We start from the raw sequence: 13424 nt of genomic DNA on the forward strand, positions 1-13424 counted from the left end.
CAAAACACAAGACAACATCATGAACCTGCTGTTCCAGAAACTCGCTGCTTTTGGGATAGACACATCACTGTTGGTTAGCCGTGTTGTGTTCGTCACTGACCGCAGAGCCAACATCGTTGATGCCCTGCGCGCATACACCAGGCTTAACTGCAACGCACACATCCTAAATGTCATCCTGTCAAATGCATTTGCACCAGCTGTGGAGAAGACACCCCTGCTGTCTGAACTGATAACTAGTTCAAAGAAGTTGGTCAAATATTTCAAATATTTAGGTCTGCAGAACAGCTTGGACACATCACTTAAGCAATCTATCGAGACGGGATGGAATTCAAATTATGACATGATGCAGTCTCAGCATTACTGTTGGCCAACAACCAATATGACAGAATTGTGCAGATCAATGTAAATACACTGAAAACAGTGGTTGACTTCCTAAAGCAATTCAAAGAAGCCACCAATGAGCTTGAGGGAAACAACTGCACAACCGCATCGCTTGCCCTGCCATGGTCCATCAAACTCATTGAACATTGCCAAGCGAACACAACTTCACCCTTGCTCTCTGAAGTTGCCAAAGTGTGCATTTCACGCCTGCAAGAACTCATGGGCACCTCAACATATACACCAAATAAATCTCTCCACATGTCGTTTAGGATGGCAACGTTCCTGACGCCTAAACTGTGACTGATACGGATGCTGGGCCCTGATGCAAGAGATGATGTAGTCAAAAGTATTATGTAATGTAATAAGAATGAATTATGTGGACTAGACAGACAGTTAATATTATAGGCATATGCTAATTTATTGACATTATTTTGTTAACGTGTTGCCCTATTTATCCATGTAGGAAAAGGCCAGGCCTATTAATAATCATAATCATTCTAATCCAAAGGTGCAAAGGAATATATCCCAAAGATGGAGTTTGACCAGGTCCCACAAACGGAGGAGGATGCGCCAGCGAAAAAGCAACCGGACAGATTTGCTGATTGGGAAGATGACCCAGCCTTGATCGAGAACAAAACTGTAGACGATGAATTTACGGAATATATCAGCACCCGACTCGCGGAGAAGCCAGACCCTCTCAAAACTGTCACGATTTAGCCTGTGCATCCCTGCATCCTCTGTGCCCTCGGAGAGGGCTTTTATAATGGAGGAAACCCACAGGTCATCAGCAATATTCTGTTCCTCAACAGCAATATGATGAGGTAGATTAGCCAATATTGTGTAACTGTGGTTTGTCACTTTGTAGGCTACTTTGTTTGATACACGCTTATTATTTTTGTATCGTTTATTCCATGTTCTTGCATTTCATAATTGCATTAATAGTCTGTTTTTTAACATTGACTATACGTTTGGATGTGTATGTAGGCTATCTTTTATTTAGGCATAACCAACTACCTTGTGCGTGCATGGCACAGTTAACTTTAAAGCTGCTGAGAGCGGTGTGTGTGTGTGTGTGTGTGTGTGTGTGTGTGTGTGTGTGTGTGTGTGTGTGTGTGTGTGTGCTAGTGGTGGATTAGCCTCGGTCCCAGGCTTACTTTTCTGCGAAAAGAAGAGCCTGGTCACAACGTAAGGCAGAGAAGCTATCGGGCGGATATATCCTCCGGAACATCAGTCAGATGTATTTCCCCCGGATACGATATTTTCCCGACCAATCACAAAACTGGTTTAATTCGCGGAGAATGTAAACTGATTTGTAAAGCATCAACGTCATTTCCTTGGGCAATACTTCCGCTAAAATCCCGCAACTTCCGCTGATAGTCTTTTCAGCGTAGGTCTTGCCCAGGGTGGTGGTGGATAGGCCTATACTGTGATTTGATTTAGATAGGCCTATATTTGGCCTGTACTAGTTCTGCCTTATAGGCCTATATTTGTAGGCTATTTTGGCTGCTGCGCTGCCTTCAGTCAGTGCCTTGTTTGCCTACTCCCTACTGTGATTTGTTGTCGTTAAGTTGTTTTAAAGTTCGGTCGTATATATAGGCCTATTTGTATTTCGGCTGCTGCGCTCGTGCGCTGCCTTGTTAGGCTATAATAAAAAGGCCAACGTTATTATTTCATCCGTTTGTGTGGTCACTGCTGGTCGTGCTTTTACTTGTTATAGAGGAATATTTTTTAAATGTTCCCGACAGGTAGGTTATAGCCTATGTGAAATGTGAATAATAGCTAATAATATTTGGGCTAATAACCACAGTTAGCTGTCAATATGGTTGTTAACTTGTTGCTGTCGTCGTCCTCCATGGTGCTGTATAATAAAATGCTGTATAGCGACGCCACCGTCTTTCTTTCTCTATTAACTTGCGGCCTCACGCCCTCATTCCGTTTGTCTGTATTTCGATCTCAATTTTGCGGGTTTAGCGGGACTAAACGATAAAATTGCGAGATGGTGCGGGACTAAATGGGACTTCAGGCAGCGGGAGCGGGCGGGATTGATCTGAAATTCAACGGGAGCGGGCGGGAACGGGATCAATAAATCACTCCTGTGCAGGGCTCTACTTTGCACCTCACCTGTTCCACACGCAGTCTATTGAGTGACTTCCAGGTTGTCCAGCCAAGGTCGTGGCCATTAGCAAGGTTTCTTGTTGATGTAATTTCTCTGTCTAGCCATTCAAGAGTGCTTTGCCATTCATCTTCCCAGATGTTGGCCCTTGCTACTTGTTTGGAAGTGAACGTAAGAGTAACAGGTCACAGAGCAGTGTAGGGTGCCTTATGAGAGTACGCAAAACGAGAGACGACAGAAGCAGATTGCTAATAGGACAGAACGTGATTAAACGGGTTTATGTATGTATGTGTTTGTATTCAATAATGAATTAATAAAAAACCATAAAAGCACGTTTGAATTCGTAATTATAGACAATCATTGAGACACTCAGTACGTTTTAACAGCGGGCGACAGCCAGACGAATTTTCCGGAAGTGCATTATTTGTCAATGGGACCCGGCAACTACTGGCGATAGAGGCGATAGCAGGCGAACAGGCGATGGTCGAAAAGTGGGCGGAGTGGGTCGGCCGAAAAGATAAAAATAATTCATCTTTTGGGCGACGTCGCCCAGCGATAGTGGGCGATAGACAATGAAATTCAAGCGACGTTTGCCGTTGGTCTCCCGCTGTTAAAACGTACTGTTATTTCATTCAGTGAGTTTTAATCTAGCCACAATCGGCCAGTCGGTAGCCAAGCCTGAAACGCTAAAGAACCGAACATGAATGGATAAACATATGTATTCCTACAAGTGATGGAAGAGTGAAGGTTTCCCTGGGGACTGGGATACATTTCCACATGCATTTTAATGTATATGCATACGGACACAAAAATGGAAAAACTGGAAAGGGGCTTTATGTTTAAAATCTGGTAGATTTGCTATACCTGAATTCACCCAGTGACAAAATAGAGATGCCAGGATGAATGAAAGTGGTTAAAGGGTTAAGAGAATATTGGGATCATAATCTAATCCTTGATAATATTATTGCTGCTCATAATAGCCTCTTGTCTTGCCAGCCATCACAAAACCAATTAATACTGAAGTGCTGCTTACGAAGACGAAGAACAGGCCAACTTAGGAGGCTACAGAATTAAAGTTTTCCTCCTCTGTGACATGTGAACTACAGTAACTTTTCATACAAATAGTGACTCTCATAAATAAATATAATGAAAATGTTGTCAATCAAATGTATTCATTATCGCCAAACGATTATACCGAGTGTTTTCCAAACAATGGTTTCCTTATGAACAGACTGCATTCACATGACTCTCCTGATCAGAATTACATTTTAGTGACATGGTGAAAGCATTTAAAGAGCACAACACCATTTCTAAAATCACAGTGGAAATATATGCACAACGAAACTAGGTGAAGGGGTTGGTGTTCAGGGGGCAACTCAAAATAATAAATAAAAACTAGGCTTGCCTATGTGCCGTGGTGTGTGTAAGAGAAAGAAGTGTGAGAGAGAGCGCGTATGAGAGAGAAAGTGCATTAGAGGGGGAGAAAAGGCTGCTAGAAAGAAATTGCTTTACACAAAGGATCCGGTAAAACTGCTCTGGTCTATTCTCAGTCAAACAGACCTGCTATAGAAAATGAGGTGATGATGGTGGTGCTTGAGACTCACCTAGTAGAATTCATCATCATTTTACCCCCACCATTTCCTCCCTTATGTATCAATTTTCATTTGCATCATATTTGGGTTGTGGAAACAGTGGAATGATATTTGCATAATGCGTACCTAAAATGTTCTAAAAACATTCCGACACCTAAACACATTTTAAGGTATACTGTAGCACTTGTTTGAATAATAATCATTATGGCTTGCATTACCAGCTTCAACTTGGTATGAAGACTATCTTTATCCATCATATAAACAGTGATTTAAAGGCCAGCCGACACCACGTTTTTGCGTCCGATCCCAATTTTGGAGAATCATGGACAACAGATTAGCAATGTTTTGAACAATATTTTGTTCAACTTTTTCCAAATCTCACAAATACAAATAAACAAAAATATAACTTCTTGTTAATTCAATTAAGCTACGGTACATGAGAAAAACTAAGCAAAGATTAGTTTCAATAACCTGAACAGGCCTCATCAGGCAACACAGCCCATCTCTACCCATAGAGTGCCTCTGTCCTTAATGCATTTAATTTGACATCTTTCTATTCCAGGGATTCTCAAACAGTTTCATGTCAAGGGCCCCCAAATTAATGTTGTTTGCTCTGAAAATCTGCTCTGTTTTCTATATTTGTTTTAAACTAGCAGATGTACAAGCTCACAACACGGTAGAACGGTTATTTTGAAATAACTAATATACAGTATGTATGAATACTACATTCACTATGAGCAAGTAGTAAAAAACTCTACTTGATCACTATGTAAAATATGTAGTGTTGTAACTACATATTCACTACACAAACCTCTACATAATCACTATTTAAAAGGCTGTAGTGTTTTAACAGCTTTTTCACTACTACGCGTGGTTACTACTGGGAACACTACTGTTTCACTACAAAACTCTACTGGTGTGTGTATGAGTAGTATAATGAGTAGTGTATAAATTACAGATTTTCATGAGTTTAACTGTACTTTAACTGTACTATGTACTGTAGGTTTAAAATGATGGAATGCTAAATAACATATTTTACTGGGGACCACACTTTGAGAACTAAGTCTGTCTTTTAGTTAATGGAAGCATTATGTCACATTCTTCAGAATAACTATCAGAGCATACTCGCAGTACGAGACTCATATTTATTTTATTCATTTTGTTGCTATATAAATATCAAGGGCAAAACGAAACACCGGCAATTAGACCTCTGCTTGCAACCTCTTAATCGGCTTTAAAAGGCTGCTGGGAATTAAAAATGTGGTGCAGTTCAATTTTAGGTAATGCAGTTACTCCAAAGGTGCGGAAGGGAACTCCAAAAAAGTACAAACATGTGGCAAGAAGTCAACAACACACACACACACACACACACACACACACACACACACACACACACACACACACACACACACACACACACACACACACACACACACACACACACACACACACACACACACACACACACACACACACACACACACACACACACACACACACACACACACACACACACACACACACAGCCCTGAAAGAAAGCCCACACTGCCCTCTGCTGGAAACAGAGAGGTGTACTTTTTAGAGGTGTGACAAGAATGGATGTAACTCCTTGAACCAAGCGAGAGACAACACGCAACCATTATCCCCAATGTTTGTTGCAAGGAGTTGCGACTAGTTCCAATGGTGTGGTTTGTGCAATTAGACAATCAACACTGGGTGAAAATAAATAGTGTACAAAATGTGGGATCAAAACAAAATACAAAACAAATGACTCTTTGGAAAAGGGCCACATGTTGGAAACACATAATGGCCTAATTTGAGAAACAGTAACAGGTGATAAAAAAAATCACTTTAGACTTAATTTGCTCCTTACCAGGAATTGTGCTGTTATCTTTCTTTTGTGACATCGCTTTGCTGTGTGTGTGGCCCTTGACTCCATGGCAGGCCTCCAGGAATCAACCTAGCAACAATCAAAGAGCGGGCCAGGTCCATCCATCCATCTTCAACCGCTTGCCTGTTTGGGGGTTAAGAATAAATAAAATCTTTGCTTCTGGGGGTCCCTGGAACAAAATATCGGGTCGCCGGCAAATACAGATAATTTTGGTGATCTTTGACATGAAAAGGTTTGAGAACCACTGAAGCAACATATATGTTTTTCAGCAGGATTTAGAAGATATTTGTAGAATTGGCCTCAGGTTAAAACAGAATGGCAAAACATTTCACATCAAACAGTCAATTGTCAACCGTGCAAAACAATGTGGTAGTCCGTCTCTCCAGAAGGGGGTGTGTGTGTGTGTGTGTGTGTGTGTGTGTGTGTGTGTGTGTGTGTGTGTGTGCGCGTTTCTGTGTGTGTGTCGCCGGCTCCAGTCCAGAAAGCTGCTCACTCAGAGCAGGGGGAGGCTGCCTGATTTGTTGGTGAACATAACTATAGTTTGACAAGGCATCAATACAAGTCTTATTATCATGCAGGGGCTGTCTGACAGCTGCTGTCAGCACAGCCGAAACATACATCCCCCCTAGGACAGGGTGTTCCTCCGCCACTTTAATCTTAAATGTACAGAATGTGCAAAATGATGATCTTATGGAAATGATGCAAATAATCACACACTGCCATTCCCCACCATAAATTTGTGACAGCCTTGCATTATGCAATGAGACGAATGGTGTTCCATCTCCCCAACACCGCATTGCCTTCGCAATGCAGAGTGATGGTGTGCATGTCTTAATAAATATTGCAGCGGGACACATTTGGACCATTCTACACCATTGCATAAATCAGGAAGCCTCAGTCCCAACTCCCAAACCCCACATTATCAGGCCCTTCACTTGGCTCTGGGCTCCTGCAACTGCCACCCACATTCAAAAGCATCTGCAAAGCTACCATGACTTTTCTTTGGTATGGAATGTCCTGTGGTAACCTCCTGCTATCAATCCATAATTTCAGTACAATAACAACGCCCTCTTGTTGAAAACAACTCCATCCGGCTTCTAGCTTTAATGTTCATGCCGAGTGGTTTGATTCATTTGTACTTACTGTAAGTTGTTGGTTCTTTCCCCACACAGTACACGCTGTCCTTTCTGATACAGGGACTGAGAGCAAAAGAGAAGGAAAACGTGAGTTTTATTACATAATGTGCTTTGAAATCATAACATCTCTGGTTACATTGTTAATTGAGAGATGTATGTACTTGATGTCCAATTGTCCATGTAGAGATCAGGATTAGTTCCATATGGGTTCACAAGGAATAAAGCTACAAGTTCAGTATTGTGAGCTTGTAGATCTGAACTTTCTGTTCCATGGATGGCATTCTTACAAATGATTTAAATCAGTCCTGGTGACTGAGAACTTTAATAGATGTCCAAATCAATCATTCAATATTGTAAACAATGGGTAGCATAGCCCTATCACAAAAACAAATAAATCTACTAATTAAATTATTTAAGAATGTGATATACCCATAATTAAATGTCAAATTTATCCCTTGTTATTGAGTTTAAATTATTGGTTCTCAAAGTGAGGACCCATGGGGTCCTTGGGGGAAATTAGTAAATTTAGTTGATATATACTAGTGCATCAAAATAATTTTAACCATTTTAACCATACTTTGGCTAATCTGAGTTCCCATAATTTTATTTTTCGCCATACTTTGGCTATTCAAAAATAAATGGCACATAAGTGCGTAGGCATGAAGTCTCGCGTGCGTCATGCTTGCGCACATTCTCTGATGTGCATCATACAACATATTCTTATGTATTCATGTTCATATTCAACATATTCATATTCAACATATTCTTATGTAGCCCCATATGTGCCCTCTCCCTACGCTCATTCTGTACTAGCTACAGAATGAGCGTAGGGAGAGGGCACATATGGGGCTAATTCTTATGGTGACTTCACTTATGGTGAACTTGGAATTCTAGAATGTTTACAGATGCAGTTTCCTATCTGTAGCCTATTTTAAAAGTATGAGAAATAAACCACACGAAATATTGTTGACAACGGCTGGCAGCCGCGGCCTACTGGCAGTGGCACAGGCCTGCCCTCCTATGGGCCTGCCTCGTGTCGTGTGTGTGTGGACGGCTTAACCCAAACATATGATAAACGTCAAAAATAAACCGTAATACAAGGATAAATAAACTTCAACTTATCTCTCCCCATAATGTCTGTCTATGTATCCTGGAGTAAGAGTCATACTTTCTTCGCCTACTTAAGTTACCACTTACCAATGATACAAATTATTATTTTCCACTGAGCCATAATGCACAATAACAGCGACAGCGCCCTTCCTTACCTTTCTGTTATGATTGACCTTTCCTCCGAGGTGGAAAGTACTGGTGACGCGAGGTTATGTTTGACCAGAATGGAACACGAGCTGTTATTGTTAATCAGTATCACCATTGGTAGCAGCTGTGAAGGAAGGAAGCAAGCAACGTCCCAAACGCCGTCATTATGCCAGTAAAGTTGCTTGCAATGCAGACATGCACCCAAAGAAGCAATACAATGCAGACATTAGCTCTGGTCCACTTTACTGCCTGCAACGGCAGTAAAGTGCAGCCGTGCAGGCAGAAGGAGGCTATGGACCAGGCATGCAAACAGGTCCAGGGTGAAAAAAGTTATAGTGAAGGTAGACATCACACCTGTGTGAAGTGAGGGGCGCTCTTATCATTATACATCATCATACATCATCTCATGAACAGAACAACTGAATTTATGTGATTGGTTAGCCGATCTACATATGATGTAAAATTTCCCTTCATTGTCAAAGGCATTTCATGTTTGTGTCGCCACAAATTACGTCATATTTGGCGGACAGTTGACCTAATTTCTCCTTTCATTGTCAATGGAAAATAGGCCTATGAGACCGTGGGGACAAAACTTAATTACGTCATATTTGAGGCACATATGACCTAATTTCCCCTTTCATTGAACTGAATTAAACTGAATTTATGTGATTGGTTAGCCGATTTGCTTGTCTACATAATGGTACATTTTCCCTTCATTGTCAATGGTATTTAATGTTTGTGTTGCACTGTTGCCACAAATATACGTCATATTTGGCAGGCATTTGACCTAATTTCTCCTTTCATTGCCAATGGCAAATATGAGACGTGTGCGGATATACTGTAGGAGGGGCTAGCGTGCCTCAAACAAGGTAAAGGTATAAAAACCTACCTCAATCATGTCGACACATCCACCTACGGACGCGAATATTGTGTTCATACAAAGCCAGTTGGTGTCTTTCTGGGTCCATACTCAGAGGCCAAAACACACACACACACACACACACCAAGCATGTTGTGTGCTTTTACTGTTTTGGGATTGCACATTTGCACCTAGAGTTTTGGGAAGGAGGTTGGCAGAGTTTCAGGAAGTGCATACAGCGTTAAGCAGCTGAGAACCATTAAAATACGTTGCTGTAGTTTATCCAATAAGTAAAAGTAAGGAGTACAATTCAGAAGATACTGTAAGCACTTAAGTAAGTAGCACTAGCCTGTCTGATGAATGGCTACGGAATGTAAATGGAAACGAATGGTTACACCATTGTAACCCATGTTAGTTTTATTTTAACACTATTATACATGTAGGTCATATGGCAGATCTCTGCAATCACTTCCATCTTAATCATAGTAGTGACTGGTGACCTTCTCTAGTAATATATTGTAACTACATACAGTACACTGATTTATCCCCTCTTGTTAATTGCAGCATTCAAGGAAATGATGGAAATGGCTGTGCGTTGGAATAGCGGGCTTTGAAATGCCGGTGTGTAACCATACAGTAGAGCTGATAACGACACAGCGAGTGGTGGCACTGGTTCACCCCTCCCTTTTTTGTGAACCTTTGTGACCTGGACACGACTATTGTTAGGCCCCTGAGGGTCGAGGGCCAGAGAAAGGAGGGTAATTCTCACAAAACATGAATGCAACGTATTATTCCGTCACCTAAAATTGAGGATGTACAGTACTTGTAAGTATATCTTGCAGCTAAATCCTCATCCTTCTATTATAGCTCTCCATCTATGCTACTGGTGTCCACCATCTGTATGAATGGCACCCTTGAGGCGGACAAGGGTGGCTAACACATCTGCAGAGTTTCTGGAGAGACCTCAAGACAAGGTAAATATGGAGTGATTATTTGACTGTTAATTATTGCTCACCTTCATTGTCGGATAAATCTAATAATTGTGCCTTTGTGCAGCACTGGAATGTCTTTTCTAGCTTCTATTAAACATCTGTGTCATTGTCAACATATGTTAAACTTGTTAATTAATTTCCTGTGTTGCCAAAGGACATGACATAATAACACAGGGCATTTTGCATTACAACAAGCCTTTTCATCATGGCATCATGAATGATTAAACCACCAGATTTCAGTGGCACATGACATTCTTTCAAACATTGTTTGTGTTCCATCTTTTGCTGATTTAGTATTTGGCCACATTAAGGAAAAGCAAATGAGTTTCTGAAAGGTTGCGTTCTACCCACTGAAGTCAAACTAGGCTTGCCTCGGGACGATTCTGTAAAACATGTAGTGGCTTTTAGTTCCAGCTATTAAGTCATTTTCAGAGCTATTCAACTGTGTAAAAAGTGATCTGTTTGTAGTGGAAAATGTTGATTTCAATGATGAGATGATTGTTACTCCTGCTGAAGTTCTTGAAGCAGTTCCCAGGTGATCCGGCCAGAGACATGTGTGCCGTGCGGCAAGAGGCTCCGCTTCGGGAAGATGGCAGTGAAGTGCAGAGACTGCCACTTCATCGCACAACCAGAGTGCAGGATGATGTGTTGTGACGGCTGCACCTTCTATGGCACAGAATCCTCGTGGACAACAGGTGCTTGGAGTGTGGTGCTCATTAACAATAATGTCTGTTGGGTGGAAATGTCCAAACACAGTTTGTTTTCAGGAAATTGTGGGGGGCGAGGGGGGGGGGGGGGTGATCTGTTCCATATGAATCCAATAGTTAATCACATCTCTTGTTAAGTCTGTCTGTGGGTTTTATATGCAACCAAAGAAAGTTAACTACTTGTAACCTGGTCTCTATTTTGGGGCATTGGGTAAAATGCTGTGGGTTTGTAGCTCGGCTATTTTCACTAGGTTTTTGCCAAGTGTTCATATAGTCAGCGGTGTTGTTTTTTTGTTTTGTTTTTTGCGAGCGTAGGATTTTTTTTTTATCTGATTATAAAATGTGTGTCATCTTCAGGACACACTTCGCTCCATCAACCCATCCGAGAGTCCCCGACTTGGTAGTGAAGTGTGTGAGTGAAATTGAGAGAAGGGGACTGAAGGAGGTGAGTGTCCCAACAGTGTAATCCACCTCTGAGATGCGTCCATTAATCAAACTAAACAAATTTAGCGGCTTAACCCCTGACCTCTTCCCGTACGACAGAGAGGACTGTACCGTGTTCCCGGGAGTGATCGCTTGGTGAAGGAACTGAGGGAGAAGTATGTCCAAGGGAAAGGAACACTGTATCTTGGCGAAGTGGATGAGATACACAACATCTGTGGCCTCCTGAAGGATTTCTTTAGGAAGCTGAAAGAGCCACTGATAACCTTCAAGCTCCATTCAAAATTCATGCTGGCCGCTGGGATGTTATATTATATAAAATAATCATCCCATGCAAACTTTTCCAGAAGATGGTAGTAGGGCTGCAACTATGGAGTATTTTTAAGGCATTTTTGGCTTGCAGCTCATGCAACAGGGGAAAACTGTAGCCTTGTGCTCATCTCCTAGTTGAGTGTGTGTGTGTGTGTGTGTGCGTGTGCGTGCGTGTCAGAGATGATGAGGAGACTGCAGCATCCACCATGTACCAGGTCATCAGAGACTTGCCAAAGGTCAATAGAGAGACCCTGGCCTTCCTCATGCTTCACTTACAGAAGTAAGAGCTGCTGTATGGATGTATCATCGTCTCTGTCTCATAGGGTTTAGGACTAATTGGATAATGTTCTTTCAGACAAACAGCATTTACTTGTTGGGGAATTCTACTTTTGTGTAGAAAAGGTAGAATGCAAGGCAACTTCTGAATCAACTGTGCCACATCACAGATTTACAGTTGTAAAGTAGTGGGTAAAATTGGTTTGTGTGCAAGCTCAATTTTGTTATCAGGAAGAGGAGAGTAGGGATTCACACTTTTGTGGCAGGGCATTCCACATTTTGGTGGCATGCAGTAGAAAAAAAGTAACGCCTTGTTTGTGTAACAGTCAGTTATACAATATTTTTAAAAGGATAACACAAAAAGGTTTGTCTCCATTGTGGTCCTGTATTGCTGATTCCCTTGGTTTTTCATTTCAGGTTGTGGGACACATGCTGACATTCCCTGACGCTTACTGGAAGAAGCTGTCCATGATGCAGGACAGTCCAACCACGGGCAGAGCTAGCTGTAGCAGTGGTAGACACACACAACACATTAGACATTATACATGAGCTGCGGACGGTCGTTCGGGTTGTACCAACCACAGGGTTTTGAATACTTAGTTCAGTCATTTACTGTAGCCTGTCAGTATAGTTCTCAAACATGTTCAGGTCAATGATGCTCAAACTGATGCATAGCCTACTAGGTTGTAAAAACTAGAAATTAGAAAAGATTTAGCTTTACTAGTAGAGAATGTACTAGTGTTTTATTGCGGTATATACTGGTTTTAAGTTGTATTGTGTTTACTAGTTTCTTTTACCAAAATCATGTCAAATCTACAGTGGTCTTTATGGGAATACAACAGTGGAGAGTGAGCGTTTTGTCACTCTGATTGTGCAGTACGTCCTTTATTCAACAGACAACTGAAATTATCTTCACACACATCTGTTCTGCTTGTCACCGTTTCTAGCTTATTTTCCTCCCCTCACGTCCCCGGAACTGAGCAGGTACAGGGATGCTGCAAATACCGGAACTCTGGGGGGGAGAATCAGGAAGCTGGGCCATGACTTTACATAAGACCTCTAGGTGTGTGTGTGTTTAGCCACATTCAACCTCCAATCCTGCAAACTTTGAAAGCCAATGTTAGCCAATTAGGATGGAATATGAAATATCGGACAGATCCGGCTTGATCACATGACTATAGAGATAGTGTGTAACGATTCGTGGGATTTTTGGACAGAATATGGAGGAGTAATATAAAAAAATGTTTTTCAAAAGTCAGCCTCCTGGTGGCGCTATAACAGGCTGTTCTGGACAATTTGGGGCAGAGGTTCATCGTTGGCATCCAGGGAGTGTGTGTGCAAAATTTGGCATCGACCAGGTTAACGGTGCCGCAGATTAGCTGGTAACAGACAGACCGACAGACGCACACACGGACAGAGTGCAAAACGTACTCTCTCCCCAAGCCCTGACCTGAGTCTGCTCTGGGT

General features: G+C 41.8%; 1 protein-coding gene across 1 annotated transcript in view; it reads right to left on the reverse strand.

Moving 5' to 3' along the window:
* asic4a (acid-sensing (proton-gated) ion channel family member 4a) overlaps positions 1-8471 on the reverse strand; it is a gene marked incomplete at its 3' end in the record, with an annotated part of 343382 nt that extends 334911 nt beyond the window's left edge. The window contains exons 1-3 of the mRNA XM_079517753.1: positions 8379-8471; positions 7121-7176; positions 5960-6100 (exon numbers count right to left, since the gene is read on the reverse strand). The remainder of the gene's footprint in view (positions 1-5959; positions 6101-7120; positions 7177-8378) is intronic.
* Positions 8472-13424: the final 4953 nt, after the last annotated feature.

Source organism: Electrona antarctica, assembly GCF_951216825.1.
Source record: "Electrona antarctica genome assembly, chromosome: 13".
Taxonomy (NCBI): domain Eukaryota; kingdom Metazoa; phylum Chordata; class Actinopteri; order Myctophiformes; family Myctophidae; genus Electrona; species Electrona antarctica.